This window comes from Schistocerca serialis, chromosome 4 (genome assembly GCF_023864345.2).
Source record: "Schistocerca serialis cubense isolate TAMUIC-IGC-003099 chromosome 4, iqSchSeri2.2, whole genome shotgun sequence".
NCBI classification, from domain to species: Eukaryota; Metazoa; Arthropoda; class Insecta; order Orthoptera; family Acrididae; genus Schistocerca; species Schistocerca serialis.
The window spans coordinates 627,141,370-627,169,251 of record NC_064641.1 but is presented as its reverse complement, the minus strand read 5'-3'; positions in this window follow the sequence as shown (position 1 = coordinate 627,169,251).

The following is a 27,882-nucleotide window of genomic DNA, read 5'->3' as shown; positions in this document are numbered from 1 at the left end:
GCGTTAAAAAGTAAGCACGTAGCCCCACGTAGGAGGAAAATTGGTCAGACTACTCATCAAAGGCAGCATACTGAAAATATAATTATTTTTGAAGCAACGGGAAACAAATCTGGATACCACACGGTTTTTAACCACGCCACTCCGCCTCTCCCTCTTCTTCTCCACAATTTCGCGACTTCAAATTGTTTGTCTGTGTCACATCACTGAGTGAACATTATATGCCGCTGTGAAACCTGTTACGAAGGTTTTTGGCCATCAATTGCGACCCCACAATTCCCTTTGTTATAATATTGATATTTTAAATGATTAAACTATTAAATATTTTTGAAAAATAATAGTTTTGCACAATAGCTGTATGTCGCTTTATTACAATTACCAGTTGCAATCTAATATTAAACCGTCCTCAGGTAAAACAAAAAACAGCATTAATACTGTACATGTACCTTATCATGAAGTTTTGAATCTACATCTAAATGTATAACAGCAAACTTACAAGTGATGATGGGCTGTAATTACGTCGTTTTTTATATCTAAGGATGATCCGACGGTTGAGCTTAACTGGTAATTTTAGTAGAGTAGCATATAGCTATTGTGCAAAAGCAGAATATTTCAGAAATAATATGACGTTACTATTGATTAAAGCCGAACATACCTCTGCAGAGTCTCTGGAAGGTCGAGACCAATTTCGGAACAGAGGTTTCACATAGCGCAACAGCCGTTTCACAGCTTCCATAGTCACACGAATCAAAACATAAACACTGGTCAAGCTCTGTATGTGAAGAGCCCTGCGTGCTTGCCCACGTGACGTGGAGGCAGAGAGCTTTCGACAACTGCACAACAGGATTGCCACCTGCAGACGACCAAGCGTCTTCTCTCGCTCTTTGCTCTTTCTTCTTCATCCCTTTTACATGGGGCTCCCATAACCGGATTTCGTAACCCAATTTCCCAACACCTCTTCCGGGTGATCATGAAAACACTTCAAAATTGATTCTGAAAAACCGCTTTTTGTTGCCAGTTTTCGAACTCCACAGTCGATTTTCGCTCCCATGCAATAGCAACCGACTTGGAAACGTGCTTGGGCTGTAAGGTTTCGCCTAATTTTTTAAAAAAATTGCTAATATGCGTGGGGTGGAGTTTTTTACAGCGAAGAATAAGGTGCAATATTCGACAGAAGCTGTTTACACCTCGTCTAAATGAAGAGAAAAAGCGATTGTGCTGACTAAATTAGAAACTGGAACAGCAGTTTTCCAGGCACCATATTTAACTGGACTAGCAAATCCGCTTCAAACCTTAACGTGTAATCATGACAGCGAGAAACGGTTTTTGAAACAGTTTCGACTTTCGGAAGATGTGTCGCATGTAAATATAATACTACAGGGCTGCGCTACCTAATACCAGATATTTCTGTCAAATTATTGTTCAGATATCCCTCAGCAAGGAAAGAAATACCACTTCTGCTAAATTATTTGTTGTTTTAGAGCTTATTTCACTATTTTTATAATAACTACAGACACAACGTAAAATATTTTAGATTACTTTGAACACTTTTTCCCTTAGGACCGAGAGAAAATTAGCTCCGTCGAATTCCGTAATAATTATGTCTACATACTCACAGAATCATTTCTGGTGACTAGCCTCCTTACGCTTACAAAAGAAGTCCGCAAATATAAGAGGCGCGGGGGAGGGAGGAGGAAGAGATGGTGGAGTTGGCGCACTGCTTCGTGGCACTACATTAACCGTATAATGGGGGAATTACCTGCATTGATAGACGATGCAGGTAATGAATGTTTTTTAATACCCGTTGTTCGTTCGTACTGTCACCGTCATTCATTCTGCCCAAAAACTACATCACTGCAATACAATGTAACCACAATCCAGTTCCAGTAGCCTGGTTCTTACTAAAGGGCATTAGAAAATGATTGTAATGAATTCTGGGAAATACTGTACATATTTTCTGATACTCAGTGAATACTGTCGTAACTGCATCGTTAACAGTGTAAATTAGTTCACGCGACATAGCCGAATACGTCGAATCTGCCTTCTTACGGTCGTAGTATATTCCACAACTCTCAGTTTTATAGACTTTCTTAACACTCTGAGGCTATAAAGTTTCTGTAGCTATTTTTTGCTTCGTCATAACATTACTTCAGTCTTTACACTTGCACTGGTAAATTTGATTACTAGTTTCCACGTAATCGTTTCGTGAGGTGGGTGGCTAGAGACTGAAATTCAGTCAAGGATACTATACATCGCTTGTTCCGAATAGGCACGGTGGATACGTCAGAGTCCTCTTGCGGCGAAGAAGAAGATATAAATCACGCCTTATTTATGTGTAACAATTTTTCAATAGAAATCAATAAACTTACAAATTCTGTTACCCTGCCCGAGGAAATTATCGCTTTCCAGAAATGTACTCATTTAAGCAACAGTGCAATTGACCCATGATGAAGAACATTCAATTATTACATTACTTGATGTACCCGCCACGCTTTCCTGTGGCTCTGTCTGCTTAACAGAAACGAAAGAAAAGATAAGCCACACGTTCCTAACATGTATGGGACTTAGATATCTCAATCCACCATCTCCCATTTCCTCTCTCTGTCCTCCTTCTCCTCCTCCCTCTCTCTGTCCATCTCCTCTTCCCCCTCTCTCTGATCTTCAGCCTTGTTTGTTATTATTGCAAATTCCGATTCTGTAATTGCATTCTGATCATAAACCAATAAGCTATAAATACTGCCTATTTGTTTGCTGTCAACGTTTGACTATTGTACATTATATACTGTACTGAAAGATGAATTTCAAGATTTTTGGTAACAATGTTTTTCTTATACATATATAATAACTCAAATGTATATGTTGGGTTTTTTCCAAATCATTAATCTCCGAAAGTTCTTTATCGATTGTTTTCCGGATTTTGACATAACTTTGGTTTATAAAAAAGGCGTACACACACACACACACACACACACACACACACACACACACACACATACACATATATAACTTTGGATTCTAATACAGAGGCGTACACACACACAGACACACACACACACACACACACACACATATATATATATATATATATATATATATATATATATATATATATATATATATTCTAGGTGGCAATAGTCTGTGACTCACCCTGTATACAGGGTTATTACAAATGATTGAAGCGATTTCACAGCTCTACAATAACTTTATTATTTGAGATATTTTTACAATGCTTTGCACACACATACAAAAACTCAAAAAGTTTTTTTAGTCATTCACAAATGTTCGATATGTGCCCCTTTAGTGATTCGGCAGACATCAAGCCGATAGTCAAGTTCCTCCCACACTCGGCGCAGCATGTCCCCATCAATGAGTTCGAAAGCATCGTTGATGCGAGCTCGCAGCTCTGGCATGTTTCTTGGTAGAGCAGGTTTAAACACTGAAACTTTCACATAACCCCACAGAAAGAAATTGCATGGGGTTAAGTCGGGAGAGCGTGGAGGCCATGACATGAATTGCTAATCATGATCTCCACCACGACCGATCCATCGGTTTTCCAGTCTCCTGTTTAAGAAATGCCGAACATCATGATGGAAGTGCGGTGGAGCACCATCCTGTTGAAAGATGAAGTCGGCGCTGTCGGTCTCCAGTTGTGGCATGAGCCAATTTTCCAGCATGTCCAGATACACGTGTCCTGTAACGTTTTTCTCGCAGAAGAAAAAGGGGCTGTAAAGTTTAAACCGTGAGATTGCACAAAACACATTAACTTTTAGTGAATTGCGAATTTGCTGCACGAATGCGTGAGGATTCTCTACCACCCAGATTCGCACATTGTGTCTGTTCACTTCACCATTAAGAAAAAATGTTGCTTCATCACTGAAAACAAGTTTCGCACTGAACGCATCCTCTTCCATGAGCTGTTGCAACCGCGCCGAAAATTCAAAGCGTTTGACTTTGTCATCGGGTGTCAGGGCTTGTAGCAATTGTAAACGGTAAGGCTTCTGCTTTAGCCTTTTCCGTAAGATTTTCCAAATCGTCGGCTTTGGTACGTTTAGCTCCCTGCTTGCTTTATTCGTCGACTTCCGCGGGCTACGCGTGAAACTTGCCCGCACGTGTTCAACCGTTTCTTCACTCACTGCAGGCCGACCCGTTGATTTCCCCTTACAGAGGCATCCAGAAGCTTTAAACTGCGCATACCATCGCCGAATGGAGTTAGCAGTTGCTGAATCTTTGTTGAACTTCGTCCAGAAGTGTCGTTGCACTGTTATGACTGACTGATGTGAGTGCATCTCAAGCACGACATACGCTTTCTCGGCTCCTGTCGCCATTTTGTCTCACTGCGCTCTCGAGCGCTCTGGCGGCAGAAACCTGAAGTGCGGCTTCAGCCGAACAAAACTTTATGAGTTTTTCTACGTATCTGTAGTGTGTCGTGACCATATGTCAATGAATGGAGCTACAGTGAATTTATGAAATCGCTTCAATCATTTGTAATAGCCCTGTATATATATACACTCCTGGAAATGGAAAAAAGAACACATTGACACCGGTGTGTCAGACCCACCATACTTGCTCCGGACACAGCGAGAGGGCTGTACAAGCAATGATCACACGCACGGCACAGCGGACACACCAGGAACCGCGGTGTTGGCCGTCGAATGGCGCTAGCTGTGCAGCATTTGTGCACCGCCGCCGTCAGTGTCAGCCAGTTTGCCGTGGCATACGGAGCTCCATCGCAGTCTTCGACACTGGTAGCATGCCGCGACAGCGTGGACGTGAACCGTATGTGCAGTTGACGGACTTTGAGCGATTGCGTATAGTGGGCATGCGGGAGGCCGGGTGGACGTACCGCCGAATTGCTCAACACGTGGAGTGTGAGGTCTCCACAGTACATCGATGTTGTCGCAAGTGGTCGGGGGAAGGTGCACGTGCCCGTCGACCTGGGACCGGACCGCAGCGACGCACGGATGCATGCCAAGACCGTAGGATCCTACGCAGTGCCGTAGGGGACCGCACCGCCACTTCCCAGCAAATTAGGGACACTGTTGCTCCTGGGGTATCGGCGAGGACCATTCGCAACCGCCTCCATGAAGCTGGGCTACGGTCCCGCACACCGTTAGGCCGTCTTCCGCTCACGCCCCAACATCGTGCAGCCCGCCTCCAGTGGTGTCGCGACAGGCGTGAATGGAGGGACGAATGGAGATGTGTCGTCTTCAGCGATGAGAGTCGCTTCTGCCTTGGTGCCAATGATGGTCGTATGCGTGTTTGGCGCCGTGCAGGTGAGCGCCACAATCAGGATTGCATACGACCGAGGCACACAGGGCCAACACCCGGCATCATGGTGTGGGGAGCGATCTCCTACACTGGCCGTACACCACTGGTGATCGTCGAGGGGACACTGAATAGTGCACAGTACATCCAAACCGTCATCGAACCCATCGTTCTATCATTCCTAGACTGGCAAGGGAACTTGCTGTTCCAACAGGACAATGCACGTCCGCATGTATCCCGTGCCACCCAACGTGCTCTAGAAGGTGTAAGTCAACTACCCTGGCCAGCAAGATCTCCGGATCTGTCCCCCATTGAGCATGTTTGGGACTGGATGAAGCGTCGTCTCACGTGGTCTGCACGTCCAGCACGAACGCTGGTCCAACTGAGGCGCCAGGTGGAAATGGCATGGCAAGCCGTTCCACAGGACTACATCCAGCATCTCTACGATCGTCTCCATGGGAGAATAGCAGCCTGCATTGCTGCGAAAGGTGGATATACACTGTACTAGTGCCGACATTGTGCATGCTCTGTTGCCTGTGTCTATGTGCCTGTGGTTCTGTCAGTGTGATCATGTGATGTATCTGACCCCAGGAATGTGTCAATAAAGTTTCCCCTTCCTGAGACAATGAATTCACGGTGTTCTTATTTCAATTTCCAGGAGTGTATATATATATATATACATATATATATATATATATATATATATATATATAGGGTGAGTCACAGACTCACACACAGATAATCTGTGACTCACCCTATATATATATATATATATATATATATATATATATATATATATATATATATATAGGGTGAGTCACAGACTATTGCCACCTAGAATAGGAGCTGAAAAGTTGCATGGGACAACAGGGGTCATAATATGACGTTGGTTTTTTGTTGCTAGATGGGGTCATGTCAGAGATATGAATGTCAACTTTGTTTTTTTTAAATGGGATGCTATAGTTTGGTTCTTATTTCCTGATAGCGACTATCGAGACGAATCCAATGATGTGTAACAGTAAAGTCTTTGAAGGCCAAAGAAGGTCAAAAAGGTGGTATGAGTTTTCACTTACAGAAGCTGTTCGAAGTGATGGCCATTGGTATCAATGCAGTGCTGCAATCTTCTTATCATGGATTGAGTGGTATTCCTTATCACATCACACCGAGCGAGGTGGCGCAGTGGTTAGCACACTGGACTCGCATTCGGGAGGACGACGGTTCAATCCCGTCTCCGGCCATCCTGATTTAGGTTTTCCGTGATTTCCCTAAATCGCTTCAGGCAAATGCCGGGATGGTTCCTTTGAAAGGGCACGGCCGATTTCCTTCCCCATCCTTCCCTCACCCGAGCTTGCGCTCCCTCTCTAATGACCTTGTTGTCGACGGGACGTTAAACACTAATATCCTCCTCCTCCTTATCACATCGGCACTTAACGAAGCACATGCTCTGACAATTGGCTCTCGTATATCTTCAGGTGTAGTTGGAACGTCTTTATAAACAATGCCTTTTACGAATCCTCACTTGAAAAAACCCAGAGGCGTCAAGTCTGGAGAACAAGCCGGCCACGACACATCTCCTCCGAGTCCAATCCAACAATTCGGGAATTGTCTCTGCTTGTGTTAGAATTCAATGTTTTGAACAAACCAACATACGCGTTGTTATAAAGTTTTCCCTTTTATTTCATGTATCCAGTAGGTATACAAAAACTTGTGACTATTAGAATGCATTGTTGTGTCAAAATTTCAAAGCAATCGGCGAAGAACTTCCGGAAATAGACGATTTTGGGCAAACGAACATTCACATTTTTATTAGATAGATAAAGTAATGAAACTATGTAATGTGGTTGAAACTTACTCGATATAGGTATGGGCAATATTTAACATCACTCATAAAGTATTACTGTTAGCGAATCTTAACCACTAAGCAAAGAAAAAAAAAAAAAAAAAAAAAAAGGAATACGTTCCTCGCCAGAAACTATTAAATTTTAATGGCGTGTGATTCGCTAACAAAAAAATAAGTTTTAGACATTTTCCTTGTTTACAGCTAATTACAAATTACTAAGTTTTTATTATAACTATGTTCTTTTTACTGTTTCAGTTTCAGTTATTAATACAAAACAAAACCGTCAGCGCCTCTGTCGCTTTACTTCAACAGCTGCGGGGTAACGTCGCGCACACAGCTGCGCGTGGCCGGAGTATTCGTGCCTAGAGCATATTGAATTCCTTCGGAAGCAGTTAATCTGCCTGAGTCAGTTTACAGCTCCGAGTGAATTACCTAGCTTCCTTTATGACTGTGCTCTCTGGACTATACTGAACCTTTCAAATAATTAACAGGCTTCTGGACTGTATTACCTAGTTGTAGCTACAACGTCATAATTACTCGTAACCTATCCCTAAAGTAATCCTCTTCTCAGCCCGAAGGTTGGTTTGAACAGTGCAGCTCTTTACTAGACATGGTCTGCGGAAGGTGGTATGCCCCATTGCCATTTTTCGTATTTAGTACCGGAGGAGGTGAAAGCAGCGCCGAGTGACAGAAAATTATCATTAGCCCACCAGAGAGTCGTAATTACCCATATAACACTGTGCTCTTCTATATAATTTGCTACAGAGCAGAAAATGAAAAAAAAGGTGGTGGTTGGGCACGAGACTGGAGAAGGCAAGATATGAGTACTAAAAATCTTCCGTTTAAATGTTAAACTGATATTCATGAACTTGAAAACTTGCGTGTGTTAAATCTTGGTGTGCAGCTATTCTTTCCCACTCACAATTATTTCTTTCCATGATATTATTTATTTCTGAAATACCTTCGAGTTTTTGCATATAGCGGACTCTTTAATGTCAGTATCGACGATTTAATTACATGTTGCGAAACTGCCAGTTGCTTTGATTTGCTGTATGTCACCTGGCGATAACATGACCACGTAACTTGATGTGTGCAGACGTCATACAGCACGTGGGAAATAAGTTAATGTCGTACTCAGACCAGAAAAATGATCAACGTGTGAGTCCATTTGTATGTGTGTCGGGAGAAAGGGGGCGGGGGAAGGGAGAGAATTTTCCGGCTGTCGTCGATTTGGAACAAGGAATGCTCAGTTTATCTGGAAGAATTGTTTTGTTCTGTGTTGGTACCATTCCCTCGATAATATTAAAGTAAGACGTTACCACGAGGCTGCGTGGTTAGAAATAAGTTATTTATTTAGTGTTAATAAATTCTTTGAGAGTCCTCCTGCCGCAAGACTGGCCAGTTGTGCTAAACAAAGCAGATACTTTAAGCGAAAAACCTTGTGGAAATGCCTTCGTTCGTATGTTGAAGAAAAAAGGAAACGAAAATTAAGCCTTGAATCCCCGTAGACGACAGTCATTAGGGGGTACAACTTTGGATGGCAAAAGTATGAAGAAGGAAATCGGCCTCGAACTTTCCAAAGAGACAGCCCAGTGCTTGCCTCAGCGAAAGTACAGAAACCTAATTATCGATGACTGGACGAAAAATTGAATTCCATTCTTCCAGAAATCGAATCCAGTGCCATGACTGAGAATAGAACCCTACAGTTTACGAGATGAATCTCTTTCTTGGCGACCACCAGAACTTTCATACGCCTGCTACCAACAACCCTAACAAACCACTTTTCCTCAAATGATTGAGCGGAGTGAAAACAAAACTACATTAAAAGAATAAAATGGATTTTTGTCCGGATTTTCATAGCCAAACGAAGAGTGGAAAACGGACAGACGGGGTATCAAACTGACCTACATCAAGTCTCGTTTTCCAAAATAATATTTCTTGAAAGTAATCAGGGTAATTCAAAAAAATTTAATTAGCAATTTGAGGGAAAACTAAAATATTTCATGAAGAGCTGCTGCTAAATATGTAAATGAACTGTCAAAACATCTCTTTAAGGCCTACCTACTCTGTGCATAAAAAGCTACGATGGTTTGACATGTAACTGTCAATAAAAAAACATTTCAAACAAAATGTGTTAACATTTTTTTTTATAATTTTGAAGAGTGCTAGAGGATATTTACTGAACATGTTCATGAACATAACTGAGGAGAGTTTTTTCAAAACTCGATAATGCAATAGATGCAGTTTTTTCACAAAATGAGTTTTTCTTTTTTCACCTACAAGGAGATGTTTGAGCGTTTGAATTTTTACGTGACTGCTTGACCCCACTGACATTAATAACTCGTTGTTATGAAATATATTAAAATTTAATTTTCACAACAGTCTATAGGTAAAATACAGACAGATGAAAGCTATTTACAACTTCTACGGAAACCACACGACAGTTATAAGAGTCGAGGGACACCAAAGGGAAGCAGTGGTTGAGAAGGGAGTGAGACAGCTTTGTAGCCTATCCCCTATGTTATTCAATCTGTACACTGAGCAAGCAGTAAAGCAAATAAAAAAAAAATTTGGAATAGGAATTAAAGTTCAGGGAGATGAAGTAAATACTTCGAAGTTTGCCAATGACACCGTAATTCTGTCAGTAACAGCAAAGGACTGGAAGAGTAGTTGAACGGAATGGACAGTGTCTTGAAAGCAGAATATAAGATCAACATCAACTAAAGCAAAACAAGGATAACAGAATGTAGTCGAATTAAATCAAGCGATGCTGAAAGAATTAGATTGAGAAACGAGTCACTAAAAGTGATAGATGAATTTCTCTATCTGGGCAGTAAAATAACTGATGATGGCCGAGGTACAGAGAATATAAAATGTGGACTGGCAATGACAAGAAAAGCGTTTCTGAAGAACAGAAATTTGTTATCAGCGAATACAAATTTAAGCGAAAGGACGTCCTGCCTGGGAGTATTTGTATGTAATGTAGCCGACGGCCGCGGTGGCCAAGTGGTTCTAGGCGCTCAGTCCGGACCTGTGCGACTGCTACGGTCGCAGGCTCGAATCCTGCCTCGGGCATGGATGTGTGTGATGTCCTTAGGTTAGTTAGGTTTAAATATTTCTAAGTTCTAGGGGACTAATGACATCAGCTGCTAAGTCCCATAGTGCTCAGAGCCATTTGAACAATTTTGTGTAATGTAGCCATGTATGGAAGTGAAACATGGACGGTTAACAGTTTAGACAAGAAGGGAATAGAAGCTTTTGAAATATGCTGCTATGAAAGAATGCTGAAGATTATATGGGTAGATTAAGTAACAAATGAGAAGGCCCAGATCAGAAATGAGGAGAAAAGAAATTAGTGATACAACGTGACTAGAAGAAGGGATTGGTTGATAGGACACATTCTGAGACATCGAGGTATCAGCAGTTTCCTCCTGGGGGAAGTGTGTGGGGTGTCGGGGGGGGGGGGGGGCTGGGGCTGTCTGGTAAGATATGTAGAGGGAGACCAAGAGATGATTACAGTAAGCAGATTCAGATGGATGTGGGTTGCAGTAGTTATTCGGAGATCAAGAGGCTTTCACAGGATATAGTAGCACGGAGAGATGCATCAAACCTATCTTCGGACTGAAGACCATCACAACAACTAAGATGTGATTTTTCCAGTTTTTTCAGATGTCGATAAATGCTTATTATTATTGTATGTACCACTTATGTTGTCTTCTTTAATTCCATGTATTTTTATCCACAACTAATTTTTATAAGTGGTATAGTTTTAGTATATGCCTACATTGTTATAAAATTCATACTTGTGCTATATTATTAAATATTGATTTTTTTGAATTTATAGATTTGTTTTTATTGAGAATACAAACAATAATAATAGAAATATGGTGGTATAATACAATAATAACAATGATAACCATTTTAATATAATTGTTTAGCTTGTATCATTATTATCAACACTACATGAAATATAAAATGAATAACACAAAAAGTATTGGATGTTGCAATCACACTGTTATTGTCAAGTTTTCCCTCTTACACCTATACATTATCCGTCTAGGACACATTTATAAAACTCGTTTGCATCATCTGGAATTTGAAAACACTGTAGCGAGGCCGACAAATCTTTCTTCTTTTCGTTGCTTAACATTACATGGTTTCTTTCGTCTCAGCATGAACCTTGAGAATATCATGCTCTTCACAAATATCATAATATTCTTAGGAGACAAGTTGCTTTCTCTTATCTGCAAGACTTCTCAATTCTACCAAATGCTTCTTTTTGAGTCATGTAGCTACAGCCACGAACAGGGAAGAAGTGACGAATATTATTGAATTTTGTGCTCTTTTCCAAGAACACTTTAAGCATCACCACCGTGCAATTGTTTTTATTTTGGCTGCTGCAGGAATCTGAGAATAGATGTACAGTACTGGTGCCATCATCTTATTTCTTATCTAAGTTGGAAAGAAAGTCCAGCAAAGCCAAAGAAACTTGACTGCATCATCTTGACATGCCAGATACTCCTTAAAAACTGACAGCAGAAACAGACACTACTTCTTCATTTCTTTTTCTGATTATCTACTTCATTGTGGCTGTTTTCTTCTTTTTTACATTCAGAGTATCGACTGCTTTGCGCTGAGGTGAAGAAATGTCAAGAATTTTAACAGAAATTTATCTTGCTACATTTTATTTAATGATGTGAAATGATGATGCAAATGGGAAATATCATCATAGCAGAGTTCAGTAGCTTTGCATTTTCTCATTCCTTTAGCTTTCGATTACGAAACCACAAGTCCGTGATTCCATTTAATGATAGATTATTTTTTAAACTTTTTGCTTTCAGTTTCAGGCCGATGGAAGCCCTTCTTGAAAGGGGATTTACTCGCACAGGAATATTCTTTGACCTGTATGCCATTTTCAGAATCACAAGAATCATCATCGACTCTGTTTCCGATTGCAATACTTCTTTGTAGATGTACACCTGACAGTCAAGTGAATACTTGCCTAAAAGTAAGCTGCAGGTGTTCCGATGACAATGAAGTCTGGTTGCAACACTATTCCCGGCAGTAAATATTGTTACAACAATGAGTAACATCGCTTAAAGCAACCAGTATAATCCACAACCGAGATGCTAGAGAGTAATTATATTGCATTTGTCGACTTTTGCTGTAACTGTCGACTTTGGCTTAAACTTGGTTCAGGTGTTGATGTAAAAGGTCAACATTATGTCATTACCATGCCTAAATAAATTCTGATTTCATTTTGCATGTTGTTGATGTTGTGGTCTTTAGTCCTGAGACTGGTTTGATGCGGCTCTCCATGCTAATGTATCCTGTGCAAGCTTCTTCATCTTCCAGTACCTACTGCAACCTACATCCTTCTGAATCTGTTTAGTGTATTCATCTCTTGGTCTCCCTCTACGATTTTTACCCTCCACGCTGCCCTCCAATACTAAATTGGTGATCCTTTGATGCCTCAGAATATGTCCTACCAACCGATCCCTTCTTCTAGTCAAGTTGTGCCACAAGCTCTTCGTCTCCCCAATTCTATTCAATACCTGCTCATTAGTTATGTGATCTACCCATCTAATCTTCAGCATTCTTCTGTGGCACCACATTTCGAAAGCTTCTATTCTCTTCTTGTCCAAACTGTTTATCGTCCATGTTTCACTTCCATACATGGCTACACTCCATACAAATCCTTTCATAAACGACCTCCTGACACTTAAATCTATACTCGATGTTAACAAACTTCTCTTCTTCAGAAACACTTTCCTTGCCATTGCCAGTCTACATTTTATATCCTCTCTACTTCGACCATCATCAGTTATTTTGCTCCCCAAACAGCAAAACTCCTTTACTACTTTAAGCGTCTCATTTCCTAATCTAATTCCCGCATCACCACCCGATTTAATTCGACTACATTCCATTACCCTCGTTTTGCTTTTGTTGATGTTCATCTTATATCCCCCTTTCAAGACACTGTCCATTCCATTCAGCTGCTCTTCCAGGTCCTTTGCTGTCTCTGACAGAATTATGTATGTATCGAGTTAAAAAAAAGAAAAGAAAAAAAACGCTTCTTAATTAAAAGGGGCACCTCAAGTGTCTCTGTCATCTCTTTTATTTCTTACTTTTATACAAATCAATTTACAAAATACTTGACCTTTTTCTCAAATTTTTTGCCTGCTTTCAAGAAGTCCTCTAGCTGTATGTCTGTGACGATCCTTGGCATTCAAATATGGTATTGAAATATGTGACACCAGACATGTCACAAACCAAGGTAGCGTCCACTTGACCTTGAAATGTGCGAGCGTTAGTGCAGGTCGCACACATGCAGGGGCAGGTACAATGACCTTGAATACATGGTATCAAGCCACATCCATTCCCTCTCTCTCCCTTCCCTCTCCCTCTCTTACCTTTCTTCTCCCTGTCTCCAGCCAATCACAGGATAGTATTAAAATGAAACAAGCAAAAATCCAAGGCAGTGAGCAGTGGAACTCGCTCAATTGTGCCAGTGGAAAAATTTGAAAAAAAATAATAAAAGTAAAAAAATAAAATAAGTAACGCTTCTTTCACCCCTCCCCCTCTTTCTCTCACTGTGGCGTGTAAAACTGACAAGTTCATGTAAAATGGCAAAGATATTTGACTCTGAATTACACAAGAAGGCACACACACACAAACACACACACACACACACACACACACACACACACACACACACACACACACACTGAATAATCAATAATGTACTACCTCCTTCTTCTCTTCTCCAATCAGAGGCTAGTATTTTAGTGACTACTGATATGAAAGAGCCAATTACAGTGTAGCCCCATCTGGGCTGTGCTCAACCATATCTGAACTACCTCACTTATTTATCAAAATATATGTCAAAAACGTAAAAATGAATCTTACTGCATAAAATAACGAAAATTTTGTCAAATATGTTTTCATTACTGACTTCAAAATTCGTTTATATCTACAGGCTCACTATTTGCATTGGTAAGTTTCACTGGAAGCGATATATTATTTCCTGTTAAATATTAGTAGAACAGCACACTCACCACAAATATTTAAAAACTAGCATTTGCTTATTCAATGTAACTAACGAAGTAGGAATACAAAGCTGTCAAACAGGAGGTTTACTTTACATATCATTCAATAAAATTTCAAAAACGAGAAGTAAACTCACCTGCTGGTTTTATGCTACTGTTGCTTATCTTTGTCAATAAATGGCTGCACTGAGAATATATTCAAAGTTGGATAAGCTTATCCCAAGATACAACGGAGTCTGAAATTAATTATTTACCGTATCTATGATACTTATCAAATGTCACAATAATCTTTCCAAGTCTGTAAACATGCATCAACAAGGTAAAAAAGTGCAACGTTTACAACAAATTGGTTTCAAGAACATGACTGCAAACTTTAAAGTAAGTACCCAATGTTGTTTTCACACGAAACACACGTGGTCTTCTAAAATGGCAGGTAAGCTTCTTATAGTATATGAGAATAACTATAAAACATTGTCTCCATAAACAATTAAAAGCCAACCTTCGCTTATATAATGTGATATGAGAACCAGGGTGAAACACTCTACATAAATAGTTAAAACCCAGTGTTTGCTTATGCAGGGTAATTAACGAATTGTATTGTGTAGTTGTCAAAGATGAGTTTTACTGTAAATCCTATTCTGTTAAACTTAAAAAACGCGAAATAAAATGATCTACTGGCTTAAGCTTATGTTGCTTGTCATCGCTAACAGGTGTGGCATTCATAGTTCGATCTGAGTAGTATGTATCGTTTGAGACACAACAGAGCCAAATTAATCGTTTTTCAATATCAAGTGTCGTAATGTTCTTTCCAAATCCAAAACGTCTGTAAAAATACGCCAGGAAAGTAAAAATATGCAAAGTTTAGATCACATAACACAATGTTATTTTCCACGTACACAAATTAGTACTTAAAACATGATTGTCAGCTTAAAAGTAAATACTTCAATTCTATTTCCATGCCTAAAAAGTTACAAATAACATATAAAGAAACTGTTGACATTATAAATCTGTCGTAAGAGCCTGCTGTAGTAAAACTAACCTTGCCAGTCTCATAACTACAGGAAATCCATATTAGCTAAAATACTACACAAATGAGGTAAGCACACACAAACAAACAAGCAGTCTGATTTACTGGAAGAATGTAATTAATTAGACCTACTCTTGATGTAAATAACAAGATATCCTCAAATTAAATATTTACATGTCTAAATTTTCCTCAAGCAGCATTTTAGGAGGGACAAAGGTAATGAATGATATTATACACTAGAAAAATGTAATCAGTGATACTGATGGGCAATTACAGCCTTGTTTACTAATGACTCAGGGCTACTAGCTGTTGTGTACAGTAATAAGTTTTGACTAATGTTCCAACATTAACCAACTTTAACTGTGATACCAAGGCTCTCTAAACGCTTTTAGACTGTATTTCCTGTAATCAGTCATTAGATAACAATAATATCATTACATGAAAACATGAACATATCCAAAGGACAAACGAACTAAAGAAACACAATATTAAGCAGCTAGGATGGAAGGGAGAAGGTGTTTTGATGATTTCGTTGTAATGTAACACTTGAACTGCATATTTTTCCATAATACATAACGAGAATCTGTCTTATGCTCGCACCAGTCATCTCTACAAGTATACTACCTGGATGTTGATTTCTAGCTGTCTGATCACGCCAGCATTGGATGCTCATATTTTTATACTTGCCAAATACAACATGGCTGCTACAAAACGTCAGTAGAACACAAAAAGAAAATACTTTCCCATTCCATTCCCACATCAGCCTATTACATCACGTGCTGACATAAAGTTATAAAGAAGAAATAAGTAAACAATTCATTGTCACATACAAACTGATAGAAATTTGTTTCCCAAATTTCAACATAGTGCACAATGCGAAGCTCATGAATCTGCAGGTGTAATGAAATTATCTGCTCACAGACCAGAGTTATACGAGGGTTGAAACTTAAATAGTGGAAATTATTTATTTGCTGGCAACGGGTTCTACACAACGCTGGTGATTACTTTGAAGGACAATAACAGGTGCAAACATGTAACTCTTTTGTATCGGTTGTGAATAAATAGTTGCCACTATGAAAGTTCCAACCCTCGTACATTCAGGTAGTATAGATATGCTAGTTTGGACACATAGCATAGCCAAAGACGATGACAGAGTTGAGACATTTCTAAATAAAATGGTGCAACAACACAGGGTCATTATCTCAAAAATAAACACTTTGACAATATTATTTGCCATTTATCAAGTACAAACGTGTAGTATCATAGATCGATACTACTCCACTGTCATCCCACAGTTGGCTATGGAAACGCAAGTTTCAGCCAGATGAAGAAAGCAGTTGTGCAGGATCTGTCGGATCCAATGGAATACATCCGCTGAGCCATACCTCCAGAGTCTTTGTACCATGAACAGTCTTTGCCACCGCAGTGTAGGACGGTCGGCGGCAGCCACAAGACCCACTGTCAGTGAGGGGTGACCTAATCGCAATAGAGTCGTAGCCCTGACTATCGGTCATGTATAAGTTAAGAGTGCCTCCCCTGTGACGATCTTGTTGCTATTGTATTAGCTGCAACTTTTGCTACATGTTCGTTTGTAAAGAGTCTTCCTACGTTTGGAGGAAGCTTCTGTTTACTGTATTTGCTTGTCTGCTAATTATTTTTGCCCCTGTCCAGCTTTCCTACAATGACAGCTACTGCACCGCTCTGTAGCCCACCTCTCCTTACCATTGTGTATGAAGTCATACACAACAAAACACACACGTATGCATTCACGCACAGACACACAATTGGCTTGTTTATCATGATACGTAATTATAATTACAGACCTTTACAAAAATACGAGCAAAATAGAATTGTATTACAGGGCTATTACAAATGATTGAAGCGATTTCATAAATTCACTGTAGCTCCATTCATTGACATATGGTCACGACACGCTACAGATGCGTAGAAAAACTCATCAAGTTTTATTCGGCTGAAGCCGCAATCCAGGTTTCTGCCGCCAGAGCGCTCGAGAGCGCAGTGAGACAAAATGGCGACAGGAGCCGAGAAAGCGTATGTCGTGCTTGAGATGCACTCACATCAGTCAGTCATAACAGTGCAACGACACTTCAGGACGAAGTTCAACAAAGATCCACCAACTGCTAACTCCATTCGGCGATGGTATGCGCAGTTTAAAGCTTCTGGAAGCCTCTGTAAGGAGAAATCAACGGGTCGGCCTGCAGCGAGCGAAGAAACGGTTGAACACGTGCGGGCAAGTTTCACGCGTAGCCCGCAGAAGTCGACGAATAAAGCAAGCAGGGAGCTAAAGGTACCACAGCCGACGGTTTGGAAAATCTTACGGAAAAGGCTAAAGCAGAAACCTTACCGTTTACAATTGCTACAAGCCCTGACACCCGATGACAAAGTCAAACGCTTTGAATTTTCGGCGCGGTTGCAACAGCTCATGGAAGAGGATGCGTTCAGTGCGAAACTTGTTTTCAGTGATGAAGCAACATTTTTTCTTAATGGTGAAGTGAACAGACACAATGTGCGAATCTGGGCGGTAGAGAATCCTCACACATTCGTGCAGCAAATTCGCAATTCACCAAAAGTTAACGTGTTTTGTGCAATCTCACGGTTTAAAGTTTACAGCCCCTTTTTCTTCTGCGAAAAAAACGTTACAGGACATGTGTATCTGGACATGCTGGAAAATTGGCTCATGCCACAACTGGAGACCGACAGCGCCGACTTCATCTTTCAACAGGATGGTGCTCCACTGCACTTCCATCATGATGTTCAGCATTTCTTAAACAGGAGATTGGAAAACCGATGGATCGGTCGTGGTGGAGATCATGATCAGCAATTCATGTCATGGCCTCCACGCTCTCCCGACTTAACCCCATGTGATTTCTTTCTGTGGGGTTATGTGAAAGATTCAGTGTTTAAACCTGCTCTACCAAGAAACGTGCCAGAGCTGCGAGCTCGCATCAACGATGCTTTCGAACTCATTGATGGGGACATGCTGCGCCGAGTGTGCGAGGAACTTGATTATCGGCTTGATGTCTGCCGAATCACTAAAGGGACACATATCGAACATTTGTGAATGACTAAAAAAACTTTTTGAGTTTTTGTATGTGTGTGCAAAGCATTGTGAAAATATCTCAAATAATAAAGTTATTGTAGAGCTGTGAAATCGCTTCAATCATTTGTAATAATCCTGTATATCTCAAAATGTGAAAGATTTTACACACTTTGCAAGTGCAGTGATGGATCTTCGAGTTATGTGCACTTTACAACAGGTGACCAGCATGATGTGATGGGCAGAAGCGTTAGGCGAGGTAGTGTGTGTGTGTGTGTGTGTGTGTGTGTGTGTGTGTGTGTGTGTGTATGTGTGTGCAATATTCCAAAGTTACGTTGAGCTTCGTTCCGAAGTTGTGATTGGTACATATCGCCTTTTGTTTAGAACTGCCAGCATCATCAGCAATCTCTCGCGGTATGTGCGTCAATGGGACATAAATAGCTTCAGGAATGTTTGAACATGAGAGTCTGCTGTATAATGTGCTTTCACGAAATCTTGTTTCTTCTATATCACCATGTCATAATTTATGCCATAGCTCCAGATCAACTGCGCGCATGGCGCATGCATGGCTAAAAGTTGGCAGGATTTCGAGCGGATACATAAACATCCTTCCCCTCACGTCACTGTGACCGCGGCACTCAACATCCTTTCTTCTTTTCCTGTCCCACACCACTGCTAAAACATACATTCAGTTTTCAAAAATGGAAATTTGGGGTAGGGGGTGGGTGGAAAGGATTTGTATGGTTGAGGAAGAGCGTTCTGGCATATAAAATTTTAGAAATTAAGCACTGTACTTCACACTTGCTTTCCAAAGCAATGAAATTAACTGATAAGGCACTAGAGTATTTGACATAAACATTTTTAGTGAAGTATAAAACAGAGTGAGATGAAATTTACCGATGAGGCAGTACAATAATTGGTCGAATTCTACCTCGTAAATAATGTACAAGAATCTAGGCAACGATATTACACTGTATTTTAGTTGGTGCAACGCAAAAGACTCCTCAGTGTGTCTGAAGGTGCGATTCATATCGTTGATATACCTTTGAACACGCCCCCATATTGGATTTTAAATTCAGTGGGCTTGCAAAGCGTAACTGGATTAGTTCCACCTTCTTAAATTTTTTGTAATTTTAAACTTAACGCAAGTGGGTTAGTTCCACTAACGCGATGATTTTTTTTTTTAATTTTCCACCCACTGCCATCTTGCATGTATTAATTTCCTGCTGCCGCCATTTTTCAGTTCATACTTGAGTGCTTAGCAGAGGGTTGATTACATCACCTTCAGACTATTTATCTATAGCTACAATCTAGAACAGCGTGTGGGAATAACGAACACTTAACTCTTTCTGTTCATGCTCTGATTTCTCTTCTTTTATTACGATGATAATTTTGTAGATGGGTGTCAACAAAATCATTTCGCAGGGGGCTGAACCACACGATAACCCTGGGTTCGTTGTGGGATGGCGGAGGGGCGAGTGGACTGTTATAGCCTGTTGTGGGTTTGTGAACCACTGAGGGCAGCTTCAACACGATACCATAGTTCATCAAGAGTAGTGACTGGCGTATTGTGACGAGCCAGTTGCTCGGCCATCATTGACTAGACGTTTTCAATTGGTGAGAGATCTGGAGAATGTGCTGGACAGGGCAGCAGTCGAACATTTCCTGTATCCAGAAAGGCCCGTACAGGACCTGCAACATGCGGTCATCCTGCTGAATGTAGGGTTTCGCAGGGATCGAATGAAGGGAATAGCCACGAGGCGTAACACATCTGAAATGTAACGACCACTGTTCAAAGTGCCGTCAATGCGAACAAGAGGTGACCGAGACGTGTAACCAATGGCACCCCCAACCATCACGCAGGGTAATATGCCAGTATGACGATGACGAATACACGCTTTCAATGTGCGTTCACCGCGATGTAGCCAAACACGGATGAGACCATCATGATGCTGTAAACAGAACCTGGATTCATCCGAAAAAATGACGTTTTGTCATTCGTGCACCCAGGTTCGTCGTTGAGTACACCATCGCGGGCGCTCCTGTCTGTGATGCAGCGTCAAGGGTAACCGCAGCCATGGTCTCCGAGTTGATAATCCCTGCTGATGCAAATGTCGTCGAACTGTTCGTGCAGATGGTTGTTGTCTTGCAAACGTCCCCATCTGTTGACTCAGGGACCGAGACGTGGCTGCACGATCCGTTACAGCCATGCGGATAAGATGCCTGTCATCTCGACTGCTAGTGATACGAGGCCGTTGGGATCCAGCACGGCGTTCATATTACCCTCCTGAACGCACCGATTCCATATTCTGCTAACAGTCATTGGATCTCGACCAACGCGAGGAGCAATGTCGCGATACGATAAACCGCAATCGCGATAGGCTACGATCCGACCTTTATCAAAGTCGGAAACGTGATGGTACGCATTTCTCCTCCTTACACGAGGCATCACAACAACGTGTCCTCAGGCAACGCCGGTCAACTGCTGTTTGTGCATAAGAAATCGTTTGGAAACTTTCCTCATGTCAGCACCTTGTAGGTGCGCCACCGGCGCCAACCTTGCATTTGCATATCACAGCATCTTCTTCCTGTCGGTTAAATTTCGCGTCTGTAGCAAGTCATCTTCGTGGTGTTGCAGTTTTAATGGCCAGTAGTGTAACATCATGTATAATGATCAAGAGTATGACCAAGCATTAAGACAGTCTTGTCAGTGGTGAAAATGGAAGTTCGCTTAACAGTTTTAGACTCCTCTGAATAATAGCTTGCGTGAATTCCGTGGAAAACGTGTGCTCACCTCAGAGTCATGGCAGCTTTAAGGTTCGCACTGAATGGCGGCCAGGTACACATGATCTTGGTCACTCCTGCAATATGCTGTGTATTGATTTCGTTATCCAGCGAGGTGAAACAGAAAAACGATGCCTGCTTCTGCAGTAACAGATACTTATACAATTCTGATAACAAGCGCAGAGCATATGCGGTTCCCTCAGTGAAATCGACAAAAATAAACGAGAGGTGCCACACACTGAATTGGCCATGCCAACAAGATGGTGTCTACACGAGTTTGGTACACTATAACCTGTGAAACTTTCCAGCCCTTAGTTACAGATATCTCGTCTAGAGAACGGTTGTATATCATTGCTAAGTATTTATTTATTACGTCAGGAATCTCTGATAGAAGCTTAACCGGTATATAATCTGTACTGGAAGACTTATCTTTATTCAGGGTATGTGCTTCTAATTTCCCCATGTTGACAGCTGTTCTTGGCTCGAATACCAGAATATACTGCAGGAATCTCCTCAGATTTTCTGCCAGGTTTTGAGACAGACTTCCGTTGTAGAAACTATTAGAAGCGTCTCGCACTGAGTTCCGTACTAAATTTTGTGTTTCTGTAAAATGTTGCCAATATTAAAATTTTGTGTTCTTTTGAATATGAGATGCTTTTTCGTTATTTTCGCAACTGTGTTCTGACCTGTTTTATGGCGGATCTGATCCATCTCTCATTATTGTATTTGGTATAAAACACTCACTTTTTTTTAATTTCCAACCAACGCCATCTTGAATTTTTTAATTTTCCGCCACTGTCATCTTAGGCTCTCTTGCTACTGAAGTGCCGACTAGTGGCGGCCGCGTGTGCTGTGGGCTAGGTCCCCCATAGCTATTCTGCTTGAGATAACTTTCAAAAATCGTTTACGAATGTGACTGAGTGGGAGATTTCTTAATGAAAATGGTTTCTATGGGTTTGATTTGAGGTAGTTAGTGTGTATTGTATTTGTCCATATAATGGCGCTTCAAAAGCTTTTTGGTGCCCTCCACACTGGATGGTGGTTGGAGGATTGTGAATTGGAATTTGTCAGAATTCTTGGACTGTATATTGGTGAAGCTCTCTACTGGAGCTGTTAGCAGTGTGATTACTGTTACTGTTGGTGGAAGCATTGTTCCTCAGGTTGTAGGTCATGGCAGTCAAATAGAACCGTATGATGATGTGTGTGCTTGCATGTCTGTTTGCTGGTACTGATACTGGCACCAATATCAATGTGGAGGCAAGAGAATGGAATGGCAGTGCTGGAAGTGCTGGTGGTTGCTTAGATGGTAGTCTGAAAATATGTGGTATTGCAGTGCTGCGGGTTTTGGTTATGGATCTGGGAGAGGTCTGTAGGGAAACGTAGGTATGTGATGTGATGAACTGTGTGTGATGCCCCACGTATTGACTGGGGGTGTAGCTGATTATAGGTACTAGTCTTGATTCTCGGAAGATCAGCTGATGAGAGTGGAAAGGAAGAATGATGCGTTTAAGAATGGAGGATGATACAGAGGGCTGTATAGGTATAGACCAGTACAGTGACGAAGTCGATGTAGCTACGTAAGAAGGGATGATATGATAATTGTGTTGATGCTGATGTAAAATCTTGTTCACACCGCACACTTCCGAGTGCCAACTACTTTCGTCAGCAATCTCATCTCAAAAGTGAAAGTGGGTGTCTTTGACGTATCATATACTCCAGCTACCAACTGTGATGATGCAACTGTGTTCCTTTGCGTCGCTAGGCTGGGGTGTCATCTCGTGTAACTAAATCGATACCTGTGAAGTTATTGATCTATGCATTAGCCAAGATGGTTCTTTCGAAACGGCATGACCAATTTCCTTCCATATTTAATGACCTCGTTGCTGACGAGACGTTAAGCCGTAACCTTCATTCTTTCGCATATTCTACATCACCCATTGTCCCTCGTAACATTACTCGCCACAATCCTGCAGATGTCATTATTCTAAAGAGGCGAACTTTTTATCACGTTGTTTACCCATACCCTTCAAACACAGATTTGAAGAACTCTTGCGGCCTCCAATAGCAGCGCGTCTGCATGAGAGTGTACTGAAAATGTGACTGTGGATTAGATGCCTGTAGCATTAGGCGCGGTTCTCACTGAGTCAAAAGATATGAAATACGATAAGCGATGTGACTAAAGATACATTGGTGCCCAAAATTAAAGCAACAAACGGGTATTTTGCAAGGTTGCGCTTATTTTGCCACAAAACAGTATAAACAGGTGATAGTAAAATATAAACTATGCAAAGACTACAGAAAACAGTCAACTGCAACATGCTTAACGGTAGACGAAAATGTTCTTCGTTTTCTTCTAACTTCACGGATTTGCACACACATTCTGACAACTGATTAATCTGTTCAGTATGGCGAGTGACCACCTTCGGCCTGACAACGACTGGACATTCTGTGAATGATGTCATCAATCTCATGTTGAGACAATAACGCCCATTCTTCCTGCAGAGCTGCTCACAAGTCTTGGAGAGTGGTTGGTGGATGCTGACCTGATGCAACCCAACTCCCTAGTGCATGCTCTGTGGGATTCAAATCGGGACAGCGAGCAGACCACGCGATGTGTGCAAATCTTCTGTTCCAAATAAATAAATGAAAATCAACCACTCGTGCTCTATGAGGTCGAGCATTATCATCCACCAACATCAAGTTTTGGCTCATCGCACTTCGCAACAACCGTGCATCAGATTCCACGATCTGCTCAGGATACAGACCGCAGTTAAATCTTGCTGATTAACCCATACAATTTCATGAAGAGGTATTCGAGTGATCAACATAATCCTTGATAACACCATTGGGAATCTTCCTCGATATAGGTCTCTTTCCACGAAGTATGGGTTCCGAAATCGTGCTCCAAGTGCCGTCCAGATGCGAAACCGTCGAGAATTACTCCAGACAAAACCGGGACTTATCTGTGAAAAGAACATTGGCCCACCTATCGACTGTCCAGGTGGCATGTTGACAGCTCCACTCTAGACGTCGCATTCTGTGAAGACTCGCCAAGATGAGCTGCAGGTCTCCAACGATAAAGGTCACTCTGCTGAAGCCTTCTGTACACCACTTGCCTCGATACAACACGTTCAGGGGATGCTGCGAGGTCAAATGCCAGCTGCAGTGCAGTGCTAAGGCGGTACCGTTGTGCCCGTGCGGTCAAATAACGGTGCACTCTTTCTGATGTCACACGTGGTCGGCTCTGTCCTGGTCTCCGGGATACAGTTTCATTCTCTATAAACCGTCGACTCATCCGAGGGAGAACAGAACGATTCACATAAATCCGTAGGGTCACGTCAGTTTGCGACTCTCCTGCTTCCATTCTTATAGTATGGCCTTCCGCAGCAGAGAGTCTGTAGGGGTCTTCTCTCTGCCGTACTGCATCGTCTGTGACGGTGTACACAGCTTTTGTGGATATGGGACTACCCTGCAATCACTACCCCTCTCGGTAAGTGCCCTGGCGTCATTGCTGGCGTTATTGTCCGTTGATCCGATTATCGTGATTATATCGTGAATAAAATACAGGAAGGGGATATAACAGTTTGTTGTTTTAATTTTGAACACCAGTGTACAATGCAGAAGCAACCGGCATTGGTGAAGCGCATGGAAAAGTAGTTGAAACCACTTAATTGGTTCACAATGGTATGGAAACAACAGAGAGTGCTGATTTTTCCACGCAACTTTGTCTACGATAGCAATTTCGAGTCATCAGATGTGCCTAAAAAAACTGTTTTATATAAATGAAGCAAAGCTACAACCTTCTACTTGATTTCTTAGCAAAGCTTTTACTTTTTGAATGAAGAAGTAAAAATCACGGTCTTTAGATTAAATGTGTTCTCCACTCTGCAGTCTTTCTCATTCGATTCTAAGGAAAATTGTTTTTTGTGTGTCTTATAGTCCGACATCACAACTCGATAATGAATGGTTTTCTTTTCGTTATAAGTAAAACACCAACCATATATCGAAAAGTTTGCATTAGAGAATGTAGTCGCTAGCCAGTTTAGATCTGGTGTGTTTTAGGCCATACATTGCTGCATTTAAATACAGGTAATATGTCGGAAATGTTTTTGACGATGTAAGGAGAGCCATACCGCTTTCCATTCCTGAGAAAATACGGCGGGGTTGACAGCTACACGCCACTCGCAAGGCTATTGCCATCTGCTACTACCTGTAATGTGTTCAGAAGCGCACCGTTTCTCTCTTTTTCGTATGCAGCGGATATAAGCTGAAGCTGGAACTGAAAAGGCTTGCTGAAATGCAAAGACACCGGGAGTCATTAGGTGACGACACTGACTGAATGTTTTTTACTCAGTCCTCCATGATTTCAGGAAACATTGTGACAGGCATGACAAAGATCTGAAACATAATTTTCTGTTACCTCTGGCAGAAACGCCGGATAAGCTGAGAAGATATGTCAGGATTTTCCTTATCATCATGGGCTTCTTCCATTTTTCCAACCACATTGTCTACCCCAACGCAGAGTTCAGCACCCACTGCTATGCCATTGATCGTGACTGATTTCGTTTTAAAACCGACAAAGTTTCTTCTGAATACTCCTCAACTTTCATCATATACGACTTTGTGAAATTCAGCAGTTGTAGAAATACTATCTCAGCTTTATTAATTTGTAACCATTACTTATACATGAGCCATACTGAATAAAGTACCATCCTGGGTGGTGTTACTAAGAATAAACTTTTTATAATGGCATTCTTTAAAAAGTTTATTCTTAGTAACACCACCCAGCATGGAACTTTATTCAGTATGGGTTGCAAACTTTTCATAATGGCATTCTCCCCCCCCCCCCCATGAACCATGGACCTTGCCATTGGTGGGGAGGCTTGCGTGCCTCAACGATACAGATAACCGTACCGTAGGTGCAACCACAACGGAGGGGTATCTGTTGAGAGGCCAGACAAACGTGTGGTTCCTGAAGAGGGGCAGCAGCCTTTTCAGTAGTTGCAGGGGCAACAGTCTGGATGATTGACTGATCTGGCCTTGTAACACTAATCTAAACGGCCTTGCTGTTGTGGTACTGCGAACGGCTGAAAGCAAGAGGAAACTACAGCCATAATTTTTCCCGAGGGCATGCAGCTTTATTGTATGATTAAATGATGATGGCATCCTCTTGGGTAAAATATTCCGGAGGTAAAATAGTCCCCCATTCAGATCTCCGGGCGGGGACTACTCAGGAGGACGTCGTTATCAGGAGAAAGAAAACTGGCGTTCTACGGATCGGAGCGTGGAATGTCAGATCCCTTAATCGGGCAGGTAGGTTAGAAAATTTAGAAAGGGAAATGGGTAGGTTAAAGTTAGATATAGTGGGAATTAGTGAAGTTCGGTGGCAGGAGGAACAAGACATTTGGTCAGGTGAATACAGGGTTATAAATACAAAATCAAATAGGGGTAATGCAGGAGTAGGTTTAATAATGAACAGGAAAATAGGAGTGCAGGTAAGCTACTACAAACAGCATAGTGAACGCATTATTGTGGCCAAGATAGACACGAAGCCCACGCCTACTACAGTAGTACAAGTTTATATGCCAACTAGCTCTGCAGATGATGTAGAAATTGAAGAAATATACGAGATGCATTCAAGTTCTAAGGCCTCCGATTTTTTTTCTCCGGACTGGAAAGAGATAGAAACATGTGCATTGTTTTAAAATGAGGCTGCGTTCATTGTCAATACGTCCCAGAGATGGCAGCACCGTACAGGAGATGGAATTTTACCGCCAGCGGCGAGAACGAGAGTTTTAAATACTTAAAATGGCGACGTTTTCCTTACTTGAACAGCATGCAATCATTCGTTTTCTGAATTTGCCTGGTGTGAAACCAATTGAAATTCATCGACAGTTGAAGGGGACATGTGGTGATGGAGTTATGGATGTGTCGAAAGTGAGTGCGACAGTTTAATGAAGGCAGAACATCGTGTGACAACAAACCGAAACAACCTCGGGCTCGCACAAGCCGGTCTGACGACACGAGCGAGAAAATGGAGAGAATTGTTTTGGGGGATCGCCGAATGACTGTTGAACAGATTGCCTCCAGAGTTGGCATTTCTGTGGGTTCTGTGCACACAATCCTGCATGACGACCTGAAAATGCGAAAAGTGTCATCCAGGTGGGTGCCACAAAGGCTGACGGACGACCACACGGCTTCCCGTGTGGCATGTTGCCAAGCAATGTTCACACGCAACGACAGCAAGAATGGGACTTTCTTTTCATCGTTTGTGACAATGGATGAGACGTGGATACCATTTTTCAATCCAGAAACAAAGCGCCAGTCAGCTCAATGGAAGCACACGGATTCACCGCCACCAAAAAAATTTCGGGTAACTGCCAGTGCTGAAAAAATGATGGTGTCCATGTTCTGGGACAGCGAGGGCGTAATCCTTACCCATTACGTTCCAAAGGGCACTACGGTAACAGGTGCATCCTATGAAAATGTTTTGAAGAACAAATTCCTTCCTGCACTGCAACAAAAACGTCCGGGAAGGGCTGCGCGTGTGCTGTTTCACCAAGACAACGCACCCGCACATCGAGCTAACGTTACGCAACAGTTTCTTCGTGATGACAACTTGGAAGTGATTCCTCATGCTCCCTACTCACCTGACCTGGCTCCTAGTGACTTTTGGCTTTTTCCAACAATGAAAGACACTCTCTGTGGCCGCACATTCACCAGCCGCGCTGCTATTGCCTCAGCGATTTTCCAGTGGTCGAAACAGACTCCTAAAGAAGTCTTCGCCGCTGCCATGGAATCATGGCGTCTGCGTTGTGAAAAATGTGTACGTCTGCAGGGCGATTACGTCGAGAAGTAACGC